The sequence below is a fragment of the Apodemus sylvaticus genome, chromosome 18, assembly GCF_947179515.1.
Source record: "Apodemus sylvaticus chromosome 18, mApoSyl1.1, whole genome shotgun sequence".
Classification (NCBI taxonomy): domain Eukaryota; kingdom Metazoa; phylum Chordata; class Mammalia; order Rodentia; family Muridae; genus Apodemus; species Apodemus sylvaticus.
In genome coordinates this window covers 64,469,436-64,482,675 of record NC_067489.1, presented here as the reverse complement: position 1 = coordinate 64,482,675, position 13,240 = coordinate 64,469,436, and positions in this window count along the sequence as shown.

The following is a 13,240-nucleotide window of genomic DNA, read 5'->3' as shown; positions in this document are numbered from 1 at the left end:
CTCAAAGTCCCAAATGCTCAGCATCTCTTCCTCATACTTCTCCTTTGGTCTCCATTCTGATAACAATTCCACTGTCTGTTAGTCACTCACTATGTACAAAGTCCCAACCTCACAAAAATGCTGAGTGATTTTTGTTTTAGTCACTTAGTTTTCTCTGTCTGCTATGTATTCATTCAGTCAGCAATAAATTTGTGTTAAGTATAACCCTAGCAAATGGGAAGAAAGTGATTAAGTAAATGAAAAAACTCATGAGCTCATGGAACTCAAAATGTAATTTTTTTTTTTTTGTTTTGCATCAGAGATGATGAAAAGCCTAACTATAGATGCCAGGAAAGGACTAGAGTCATGGGAGGCTGGGAGGTTGAAGAAACTGTGACAAGCTCTGGTGCATTGAATATGCTTACCCATCCCTACCCCCTTAGGAAGTGGTACTGTTAGGCGGTGTGGTCTTATTGAAGGAGGTATAGCCTTGTTGGAGGAAGTATGGAGAGTTTGTAGATGGGCTTTGAGGCCTCCTGTGCACAGGCCCAGCCCAGTAGAGAAGAGAGCCTCCTGGATGCCTGCAGAAGACAGTATCTTGCAGATGCCTTCTTGCTGATGAAGATGTAGAAATCTCAACATTTGTTCCATCACCATGCCTGCCTGAACACTGCCATGTTTCTCACCATGTTGATAATGGACTTGACCTCTGAAACTGTAAGCCAGCCCCAATATGGTCATGGTATCTGTATTAGTCAGGGTTCTCTAGAGTCACAGAACGTATGGGTAGTCTCTATATAGATAGGGAATTTGTTGATGAATGTATAATTCTGGATTGTAGTTCATTCCTGATATAGTCAAGTTGACAACCGGGAATAGCCACTACAATCCACCTCTTGTCAACTTGACACAAATAATATCTCATGTCCACATGAAACAATAACAAGGTCATGAATATGCTAACATGATATAACTATTCCTCATATAATCTCAAACACATATGTAAATTTATAATGGGGCAATGTCCCTTGGGAACATTCTTTAGTGTCTCTACTTAAATACCAATTGATGTTAAAGAAATTGGAAGAAAGACCAATGTATTCTTTAAAAAAAAGACAGAAACATTCATATTACTTTATAATCCTTGTTTCTTCAACTGGTTACATGGCCTTAACTGGTATTTATAACTACCTTCTTCTACTACCCATTCTGTATTTCCATCACCCTTGTCAAGCACCTCAGCAGGTCTTGGCTCTTTTCCTGGAGTATTGACCCATACCTTCATTCCTGATGGGTCTGCATCCTTTGTCATCCTGCTTGGATTAGGCTGTTGTAGTTTCCCATTGACTTTAATCACAGGATATGGTAGTACTAAGAGATGCCCTAAGGGATCTCCTGCACTCCAGACATAATCCTATTTACCTCTATTGTGGAGAGGCAATCCAATTTCCCCATGGTAATCTGGATCTATCACCCCTCCTAACACTGTTATTCCTTTCTTGGCCTGTTGGTTTAAGGGCATTAGAAGCCCAAAATGACCAGGTGGAAGTCTGGGCTTCCAGTTCAATGGAATGTTTGTTGTGGTTCCTGGTTGGAGCACTCCCCACTCTGGAACCAAAACTTCTAGGCTAGCAGAACCTAAAGTTGTGGGGACAGAAAGCAAAAATTTTCCTAGAGGGTCACTAGGAGTGATAGTGAGTGGAACTATTCCCTTTTCCACCCCTTGATTCCTGGACCTATAGATCCTGGCTATGAGAGAAACTACCATATATTGAATGCTGAATCAAAGCATATACTGTCTTCTTAAGAACTCTGCCCCAGCCCTCCAGGCCGTTGCCACCTAATTAGCACTGTAACTGTGTCTTCAAAAGGCCATTCCATCTTTCTATCAGACCAGCTGCTTCAGAGTGATGGGGGGCATGGTAAGACCAGTGAATTCCATGATCATGGGCCCACTATCGCACTTCTCTGGCTGTGAAATGAGTTCCTTGGTCAGAAGCAATACTGTGTGGAATACCATGACAATAGATGAGGCATTCTGTGAGTCCACAGATGGTGATTTTGGCAAAAGCATTATGTGTAGGAAAAGCAAATATATAACCAGAATAAGTATCTACTCCAGTAAGAACAAAACGTTGTTCTTTCCACGTGGGAAGTAGTCCAATGTAGTCAACCTGCCACCAGGTTGCTGGCTGGTCACCTCGAGGAATGGTGCCATATCTGGGGTTCAGTGTTGGTTTCTGCTGTTGGCAGATCTGGCATTCACCGGAAGCTGTATCCAGGTCAGCCTTGGTGAGTGGAAGTCCATGTTGTTGTGCCCAAGCATAACCTCCATCTCGGCCACCATGGCCACTTTGTTCATGTTCCCATTGGGCAATGACAGGGATGGCTGGGGAAAGAGGCTGACTGTCCACAGAACGGGTCATCTTATCCACTTGATTACTGAACTCCTCCTCAGCTGAAGTCACCTTTTGGTGAGCATTTACATGGGAAAATATTGCAAATATCTTCACATCCTTTGCCCATTTGGAGAGATCTATCCACATACTTCTTCCCCAGATGTCTTTCTCACCATTTTTCCTATTGTGATTTTTTCATGACCCTGACCATCCAGAGCATTAGCTACAGCCAATGATTGTTCAGCTAGTGAACAATTTCTTCTGGCCATTTCTTCTTCCAAACAAACTATAATACCATGTGTACTGCCGGAAGATCTGCCATCTGTGAAGATTTTCCTTCACCTGTATCTTTCAGGGTTGTCCCAGAAAGAGGTTGTAATGCTGCAGCTGTCCACTTCTGGGTGGTGCCTGTATAACCCGCAGAGCCATCAGTAATCCAGGCCCTAGTCTTTTCTTTTGTCAGCCAGTCATAGGGAACACAGCATGAGGCTATAGGCGCATGCTTGGCAGCTGTTGGCATTGCAACAGGAATAGAAACCATAGGCATTTGAGTAACTTCTTCATGTAACTTGCTTGTGCCTTCAGGACCTGCTCTGGCCTGATCTCGTATATACCACTTCTATTTGATAATAGACTGCTGCTGTGCAAGTCCTACTTTATGACTTGGAGGGTCAGATAACACCCAGCTCATGATGGGCAGTTCAGGTTGCATAGTAACTTGGTGCCCTATTGTCAAACGTTCAGTTTCCACTAAGGCCCAATAGCAGGCCAAGAGCTGTTTTTCAAAGGGAGAGTAGTTGTCTGCAGATGATGGTAGAGCTTTGCTCCAAAATCCCAAAAGTCTCTTCTGTGATTCACTAGAGAGGACTGCCAGAGGCTCCAAACAGCATCTCTATATGTCACTGACACCTCAAGTACCATAGGGTCTGCTGGATCATATGGTCCAAGTGGTAGAGCAGCCTGCACAGCAGCCTGGACCTGTTGAAGAACCTTCTCCTGTTCCAGGCCCCACATAAAGCTAGCAGCTTTCCCAATCGATTGGTAAATAGGACTGAGTAACACACCTATGTGAGGAATGTGCTGTCTCCAAATAGATGAAGTAGACCCACTAAATGTTGTGCTTCTTTCTTGGTCGTGGGAGGGGACAGGTACAATAACTTATCTTTCACCTTAGAAGGAATATCTCTGCATGCTCCACACCACTGTACTCCTAAGAATTTCACTGAGGTAGATGGTCCTTGAATTTTGGTTGGATTTATTTCCCATCCTCTGATATGCATATGTGTTACCAATGAATCCAAAGTGGTTGCTACTTCCTGCTCACTTGGTCCAATCAGCATGATGCCATCAATATAGTGCGCCAATGGGATATTTTGTGGAAGAAACAAATGATCAAGATCCCTTCTATCTAAGTTATGACACAAGGCAGGAGAGTTAATATATCCTTGAGGCAAAACTGTAAAGGTATACTGCTGGCCTTGCCAACTGAAAGCAAATTGCTTCTGGTGGTCCTTATGGACAGGTACTGAGAAGAAGGCATTTGCCAGGTCAATAACTGCATATCAGGTTCCAGGAGATGTGTTAATTTGCTCAAATAATGAAACTACATCTGGTTCAGGAGCTACCTGATTTAGTTTTCGATAGTCAACTGTCTTTCTCCATGATCCATCTGTCTTCTGTACTGGCCAGATGGGAGAGTTAAAGGGAGATGTGGTGGGAACCACCACCCCTGCATCTTTCATGTCCTTGATAGTGGCAGTAATTTCTACAATTCCTCCAAGAATAAGATACAGTTCTTGATTCACTATTTTCTTTGGCAGAGCCAACTCTAAAGGCTTCCGTTTTGCCTTTCCAACCATAATAGCCCACACTTCGCAGGTAGGTCAGGGAACCAATGTGAGAATTCTGCCAATTTCTGAGTATATCTATCCCAATTATACATTCTGGAACTGGGGAAATGACCACAGGATGTGTTCAAGGACTTACTGGACCTTCTGTGAGTCGGACATCAGTCAAAACTCCATTAATCACCTGTCCTCCATAAGCCCCTACTCTAACTGGAGGGACACAATGTTTTTTGGGATCTCCTGGGATCAGTGTCAATTCAGAACCAGTATCCAATATCCCCCAGAAAGTCTGATTATTTCCTTTCCCCCCAGTGTACAGTTACCTTTGTAAAAGGCCATAGGTCCCTCTGGGGAAGAATTTGAGAAAGACTAACAGCAAAACTTTTAGGAGTCTTATCAAGACCCTTCCTCAGGGTAACCTGGCCACCCCTTCATTCAAGGGGTTCTGGATCTGTGAACTGGCTCAAGTCTGGAAATTGATTCACTGGCGGAGATTGCCTTTTGCCATGATCCAATGTAAGCTTTCTTTCGTTTGTTTGAAAATTTCTCTGCTTGTACAGTTCAAACAGATAAGCAGTAGGTTTCCTATCTATTTCATGCCTGAAAACACCATGATAGATTAGCCAATACCAAAGGTCCAAACGAGTCATGCCACTATAAATTCTACCTCTCTTGTGCTGACCATTACATGGTATGTCATTATAAACATTGTTTTGTCTACCCTGTCCATTATAATAACTACGATCACCTTGTCTCTGGCTATTCAATCTGGCCCTTGTTACCTCAGAGCCCAGTTAAACCCATTGAACTTAATTCATCTAATTGAGCAGCAGCATCTCCAACCCTAAGGTTTGGCCCAAGGAAAAGGACAAGAACAAAAAACTCTCACTAGTTCGTGTCTTATAGGACTAGTGAAGGGCATATCTTTTGGATCTTCCCATTGTGGAGGATAAGGTTTTACACAATGTATCCACTCTAGCATTGCAATTTCCCTAAACCTTAAAATCCCTTCAACCACACTAAGCCAAGGGATATCAGGCATCTCCAACTCCTTTTCAGTAGGCCATCTTTTGATAAACACTTCAGCCAATCATTCAAACAAACTTCTGATACATTTTTTAACTGTGTGAGCATCCATATTAAACCTAGAATCTCCACTCAGAGGGCCCATGCCAATAAACTCATCCTGCTCTAGTTTTATGTTCCTTCCACCATTATCCCACACCCTTAAAATCCATTCCCACACATATTCCCCAAATTTCTACTTGAATGAATTAGCAAACTCATTTAGCTCCTTAGTAGTATAGCTCATTTCCTCATGGACTACACTTTCTCCCCTTTATGGGCCTGTTTTGCCTTGAGTCTCCTTATAGGTCTAGAAGAAACAATTGGTGGGCCTTGAGAATCATCAGTATTGTCTTGTCTGGCATTTTCTTCCGCAAAAGTCACTGCTGGTTTATCAGGCTCTGAGGGATTAATTTCCTCATGTGGAGAAGGCATTATTTTAAGGGGTGGGGCTGAGGGTACTACTTTCTCAGGTGGGGCAAATCCTTGAAAATCTGAAGATTCAAAATTTTCAATTTCAACAGGGTCTTTCCACACATCCCCATGCCAAGTTATAGGATCCCATTCTTTGCCAATTAATGCCCTTACTTTAACTGCTGACACCCTCTGAGGCTGAGACCTGAAATTTTGCTATAATTCAGCTAACCTTATAACGAGGGCTTCAGTTTGATTTTCTGCAATATGGGCTCTGTGGCTGCTAGAGAAAAGATTCTCTTCAAGGACACACTTAGCAACTTTTAGATTGTTTACTTGCATCTGGAGCTGTTTGGTTTTATCACACAACTCCTTCCTTTCCTTCATAGTTTCCCCTCCTCCCCCAGATGCTAAGAGCAACCAGACAGCAAAATCATTTCCCCAGGTTTTCCCCAACTTGTAGAAATTTCTGTATGCCACCAAATAGCCTACTTCATCAAGATAATCAAAGACATTAGTTTCTTTAAGCTTGAAATATAGTTTCAACCTCAGGTCTTCAATATTCTCTGAGCTCCCATGAGGGAGAGAATCTGCAGAGGTTTCAGTAGTTGAAGGTGCTAGTGGATCAACCAACCAACTCCAGATTTTTTAAAGATTCATCTTTATACCTTTGATCCTCTATAATCACTCCTGGTACCAACTTCTGTATTAGTTAAGGTTCTCTAGAGTCACAGAATGTATGGGTAGTCTCTATATAATTAGGGAATTACAGATTGTAGTCCAACTCCCCAACAATGATCAGCAGCAGCTGTGTGGCCCAGATTTAGGGTCACACAAGCCTTTAATCCCAGATAACCTTGAACTCAGAGATCTCCTTGTCTTAATCTTCTGGAATTCATAGCCACTGTGCTTCAAGATCTTCATGCCAAGATCCAGATCAGAAACTTGTTTCTCTGAGCCTCCAGATTAGGATCATGGGTGAGCCTTCCAATTCTGGATTGTTACAAGTTCATTCCAGATATAGTCAAGTTGACAACCAGGAATAACCACTACAGTATCTCTTCACAGCAATAAAGCCCTCACTAAGACAGGAGCCTTGGACAAAGAAAACATTTTATTCACCAGCACACTGATCACTAGGCAGACAGTCTCCTGAAGGAACCCAGGCACATGTGAGCACACAGGCCTCACACAGGCAGTCACAGAATACACATAGACTGGCTCACAGACTGCAAGAAAATAGACACCCTTGCTGGGCGGTTGTGGCCCACGCCTTTAATTCCAGCACTTATGAGGCAGAGGCAGGCAGATTTCAGAGTTCAAGGCCAGCCTGGTCTACAGAGTGAGTTCCAGGACAGCCAGGACTACACAGAAAAACCCTGTCTCGGAAAAAAACAAACTAAAAAAAAAAAAAAAAAAAAGTAGACACCCAGACCTTCAGAAAAAATGTACATGGGCAGATGGGCAGCCTGGCAAAAGTAAAGTCTCATGATGTCAAGACTACTGTCATTGTCTGGGTTTTATTGTTGAGAAGAGACTCCATGACCGTGACAACTCTTATAAAGGAAAACATTTAATTGGGGCTGACTTACAGTTCAGAGGTATAGTCTATTATCATTATGTTGCATGAAATATTAAAAAAGAACCTGTCATCTCTCCTGTCCCGCCAGGCCACAACACCATGGCTCGGCAGGGTCCTGCTTGGTGTAGTCTTGCATCCGAGCTATTCTCTCCCAGCTAGCTCCCATAGCATCCCAGCTGTGTTTTCTCTCTGCCATAAACCCCTGTAATCAGCACACCCACACTCCAGTAACCTAGTAAATCAAAACTCTTAAAGCTTAATTATCCAGTCAGATTTACGTATCAATAAAATCACAATTTACAAGATGCCAATACAACAATTTCAGAGCCAAATGATAATAAAAGCTTTATCCCAATTATTCTAACCTCATGAAATCATCACATCAGCCTCCATTCTTCCCTCTCCTCCTCTCTCCTGAGACCTCTCTGACGTCCCAACTCCCAGCTCCGCCCTCCCCTTTCCTGTCCAATCACAGGCTTCCAGTGCCCTAACATGATTGGACAGGGAAAATCCTGCAACACCATCATGGCAGGAAGCATGGTGATGTTTAGGCAGACATGGTGCTGGACAAGGAGCTTAGAGTTCTACATCTGGTTTGGAAGGCAACAGGAAGAGAAACTGAAACAAAATGGACCTGGTTTGAGCATCTTGAGAACCTAAAGTCAACCCCTAGTGACACACTTCCTCCAATACGACAACACCTACTCCAACAAGGCCACACCTGCCAACCCTGCTTGTCTCTATGAGCCTATGGGCCATTTTTATTCAGACAAATTATGCAGAAACACACAAAAAATGTTAAAACAATACAATCGTGCACAAAACAATACTACAACAGATTCCATCACTAATTGCCTTTGGGGTCTTATGTCAGCCATTTTGTGCTGACTCATACCCAGTATTCATGTCAGTGCCTTACAGCCTTGGACTTTCAATAGATGACCACAAGGACAAGGATGAGTAAATATATTGGAATTTTTCAGGCAGCCCTCAAGGAGAAGATCAAAAAAACGGTAAGGCTGGCATTCCAGATCCCCTGTATATCGTGGGATTCTAGGAAGAGTTCAGTTGAAGTAAACATTTAATCACAGAAGTTCAAGAGCACTAAAGAGTTGATATCTGTCTAAAATTTTCATGTGATCTAGCTTTAATTTCTAACTTTTTTGAAGTCAGAAATATTTGACCTTGCCAATGATCGCTTCCAGTTCATTTCAGTGTGTATAAGAGGATGAGTAGACGTGTACAGTTCAGATTGAAGCCTATACTGTCTTTAATGACAGTGAGAGGTTTTCTAATAGTTGAACAATAAAGTAGGGAAAGTGAGGCACAATTCTCCATGTTTTCCCCTGTCTTAGTCAGGGTTTCTATTCCTGCACAAAACATCATGACCAAGAAACACGTCGGGGAGGAAAGGGTTTATTCAGTTTATTCTTCCACACTGCTGTTTATCACTAAAGAAAGTCAGGACTGGAACTCAAGCAGGTCAAGAAACAGGAGTTGATGCAGAGGCCATGGAGGGATGTTACTTACTGGCTTGCTTCCCCTGATTCACTCAGCTTACTTTCTTATAGAACCCAAGAATACCAGCCCAGGTATAGCACTGTACAAAATGGGCCCTCCCCCCTTTGTTCATTACTTGAGAAAATGCCTTACAGCTGGACCTCAACTGAAGCTCCTTTCTCTGTAATAACTACAGCCTGTGTCAAGGGGACACACAAACCAGCCAGTACACTCCCCAAACATTTTACTGGATATGATTGTTAGTGTTAGTTGTCAATGCAGCAGACACTAGAATGACATAGGAAGTGGGTCTCTGGGCAGGTCTGTGAGGCATTATCTTGATTACTTTAACTGAGGTGGGAAGACTCATTTACCACAGGGTCTTAGGAGGATCAAGAGATAAGAAGACAGGAAAGTTTGGGATTGGGAGGTCTTTCTCACATAACCTGTGGAAGCAAGCAAGTTTATTAAGTACATTATTTTCAGGGAAAAGATGGGACAGAAACAACGGGATGGAGTCAACAGGAGGCTAATCAACCAATATGCACAAAGAGAATCTCAAGAAAGTTATGACCTGGACACACAGCAAGCAGTCTTGGAACTGATAACTCCTATCTCCTCAGTGGGAAAGGCCAAGTTCCCAGGAACTGAAACCTTGATTCCTTCCAGGTCAAGGCCCCAGACCCAGGCTGGCCTTGCCAAGTATGCCCTGGGCAAGGACACAGAACTAGGTTCCTTTGTCATTTCATCTAGGCCTCAGAGAAGCCTTGGTTGGTGCTGGCTCTCAACAAGCTCCATGGTTCCACAGAAATGGTGCTATTCTGTTAGTAAGGACTGAACAATAACTAGGTAAAGGCTCACTGCCTACGTGTTTATGCTGCTTTTTCTGAGGACCATAGCTCAGTTTTCAGCAACCACACCAGGCAACTCACAATTAACTAACTACCTTGTGACCCCAGCTTCAGGGAATCTGATGCCCTCTTCTGGCCTCCAAGAGCACCTCCATGCTTGTACATACAGGCGCACTCACAGACACACACACACACACACACATACACAGAGGGGGGGGGATGGACGGATGGACAGACAGACAGACAAACTGAATTTTGCAAAGAAGAGTAACTCATTAGCTTCCTACTCTCCTCTAACACTCAGAGTAGCAAATAACTCAACTGACTGGTGAGCTTGGAGTCACAACTGCACATGTTGGCTGGGTACATCTGCAAACTCCCTAAGTTCTGTGTCCTTGCAGAGACTTCATTTTGAATTACCCTCCACATTATAATATAGTACTAACAAATTCACATACATGCCAGTGCTATTCTATGTGCCAGGTACTGTTCTAAGCATTATATTAAATTGACTTTTCTCTATAAATATTAGAAAGAATTATTATCTCTATTTTATCAACAAGGAAACTGAAACTTAAGGGAGGTTTAATTAGTTTCACAAGATTATATAGCTAGAAAAGATTCTGACTCTTCCTCCAGGGGAACCTTGAAAATTCTAACTGGTAGAGTGACAGGATAGAGAGATCTGTCTGATCTCAAAATGACTATTTTGCTTCACGTCTAAAATCAGGGTTTCCAACCAAATTGTTGTGATAGTCTTCCTTCTCCTCCTCTTCCTCCTCTTCCACCTCCTCCTCTTCTTGTATCTGTGTGTTCAGAATGCATGCATGTGGAGGCAAGGGGACACTTTAGGCACAGTCCACCTTGTTATTTGAAACAGGGTTCCAGTAAATTTCTCAGGTTGGCCTCAGACTTGACATCCTCCTGCGTCACCATCATGAGTAACTGGGATTATGAGTATGTGATCTAGTTCTAAGCAATTTTATCAGTAATTAGGATAATTTCCCCACCCAGAACTTGTGAGTCCCATTTCTAGATTGCTCTGTACTCTGGTGGAAAACAAATACATGAAGTTTATTGGAAACTCCAGAAACTACATTGATGGCCAGAGTTCATGAAAAGAAAACTACCTACAAAATGAAATTTTCAGGGCTAAATATGAACACCTCTTCCCTCTAGAAACAAATAGAATGCAACATTCTCCAAGGAGGGTATTTCAAGCTAGCATTGCCTGTTGAAATCTCTTCACTTGTGGGAATGATATTTATCTGTTATTGATGAAGGCAGAACCCAGCAGCCATGCTTAATTACTGGGAACTTGAAATGTAGATAAAGTGGCTGGAACCAAAAATATGGATTTCTATTTAATATCACTTTAACATGTTCCTCCAGGTAGGTTATGAAGAGACTAAGTGAGACTAAACTCAAGGGATCTACCTATCTAGACCCCAAGTCATATTGTTGAGGAAGTGATCATGTTGGATGATGGCATTTCATTTTTTTTTATTTTGCAGTAAGTTATTGTAATTAATTTTCCCCCTTCCCTTTCTCCCTTTTGTTCCAGACCCTTTTGCTCTGGCTCCCACTTACTGCAGCACATAGGGTTTTTATTTGTTTCTCTAGCATTTTAAATTTTTGTAATCCTGCTCAAGACTGTCTAGTGTTTCTCTTGTGGTGGAAGGGCTTCAGTTTCCAGTGGACACTTGTATGGTGTCTTGGGTTTCTTTTATGGTAAAAGTACTTCCCATACCAGTAGACACTCCCGCGGTCAATACTTGTCATTCCATTGTGACCCTGGCTATCTCTGATTCCCAAAAGTGACCCATGCTGAGGACACTTCACATTTATTTTATTTGTAATTGATGTCTCATGGAAGCAAGGCAGTTTTCAAAATGTTCATCTCATTGGAAACCCAATAGTCAAGTCACCAACTTGTTTTTTTCCATTACATTTTAGTTATCATTCCTTTTATTTTTCTCAAACTCCATTAAATATGTTTTGCCTACCCAAGACAACACAAAAGAGACTGTGGAAGTAAGAGGGACTGGCATAGGGTTGGCAACTGAGGAGATGGCATAGGGAAAGTTCTTGCCATGCAAGCTTGAGGACCCAGTACCTATGTGAAAGCCAAAGGCACATGGCTGTAATTCCAGCCCCGGAGAATCAGAGACAGGTAGATCTGTGGACCTCCATGGCCAGCCAGCTTGACCAAATCTGTAAACTCCAGATTCAGAGAAAGACTCTGGTTCAAGAAATTAAGGGGAGAACTGTTGAGGAAAGGACTCAACATTGACACAGCCTCCACACACACTTGCGAATATGAGCATCCATGCATATACACATGCATAAACATATGTGCTCACAGAGGAAGAGGGAGGCATTACTCCCTACCAGGCAGGTTTAACAAGATGGTGCAAGAAAAAAAAGTAAAGCTGAATGTTTTCCATTTCATCATTCTTTATTCACTACTGCATTTTAAAAATATGTTTTAACTCAAAGAAAATTTTGTTGCTTTCTACCTCTTCTTTACTCCCTTCGTCCTTCCCAGCTACCCTCCCTCCAACCCCTCCCATGCCCCTTCTTTAGTAGATAGTGTCTTCTCCTTTACTTATTATTGTTACATGCAGATGTCTCACAGATTGTATTCATGTATTTGTAGAAATCTGCTTTGTATATGACATTAGTCCTCCACATTCCAAACAGCAGGCATGGTTACATAGGCATAATCTTCAGACCTATTGTCTCTAATCAAAACACAAGAAACTTCCTTCCACAGTATATTCTTACAGCTACAGCCAAGAATCCACAAAGCTCACCAGCAGCATGCTTCTCTGAGTGCAGAAGGCAATTCAAACAAAGACACAAAGTGTTGCAAAGGGACCCACACCAGCGCCAGTGTTTGCTAGTTTATTTTTTGTCTGTTTGGCACATGGAAAAATATATTTTATCCAAACTCAGTCTTAATGCTTAGCTACAATGCCTCGCTAGGGTATGATCCCAATGAGCCCACCAGGATTCTACTTGCTGCCTGGTCACCTTTCTATTGCATGAAGAGATAGCATAACCAAGTCAACTCTTATAAAAGAAAGGACATATTTAGGACCTTGCTTACAGCTTTAGAGGTTTAGTCAATTATCATCATGGTAGGGAACATGGCAGCAAGAATACCAGGCATGGTGCTAGACAAGTAGTTGTTAGGTACATCCTGAACCACAACACAGAGGGAAACTGAATATGGCATGTGCTCTTGAAACCTCAAAGCACACCGCTAGTGACACACTTCCTCCAACAAGGCCATGCCTCCTAATCCTTCTAATCCTTTCAAAGGGTGCCATTTCCCGGTGACTAAGCATTCAAATATCTGAGCCTATGGGGGCCATTCTTAATCAAGCCAACACAGTGCCTAAAATATATCCTAGATTAGTTACACATAGTAAGTAGAGAACACAGGAGGAAGGGAGGAATGATCATGCTCTTAGTTTGGCAAATTAGTTTGCAGTAGATGTAGGGTTCCAGGTTAAAGGGTTCTGTGACAAGTTGGACACAAATATTGTTTTGTAGCCTCCTCTATAGTCTTACTCTGCAGGTCAGGCTGACCTTGAA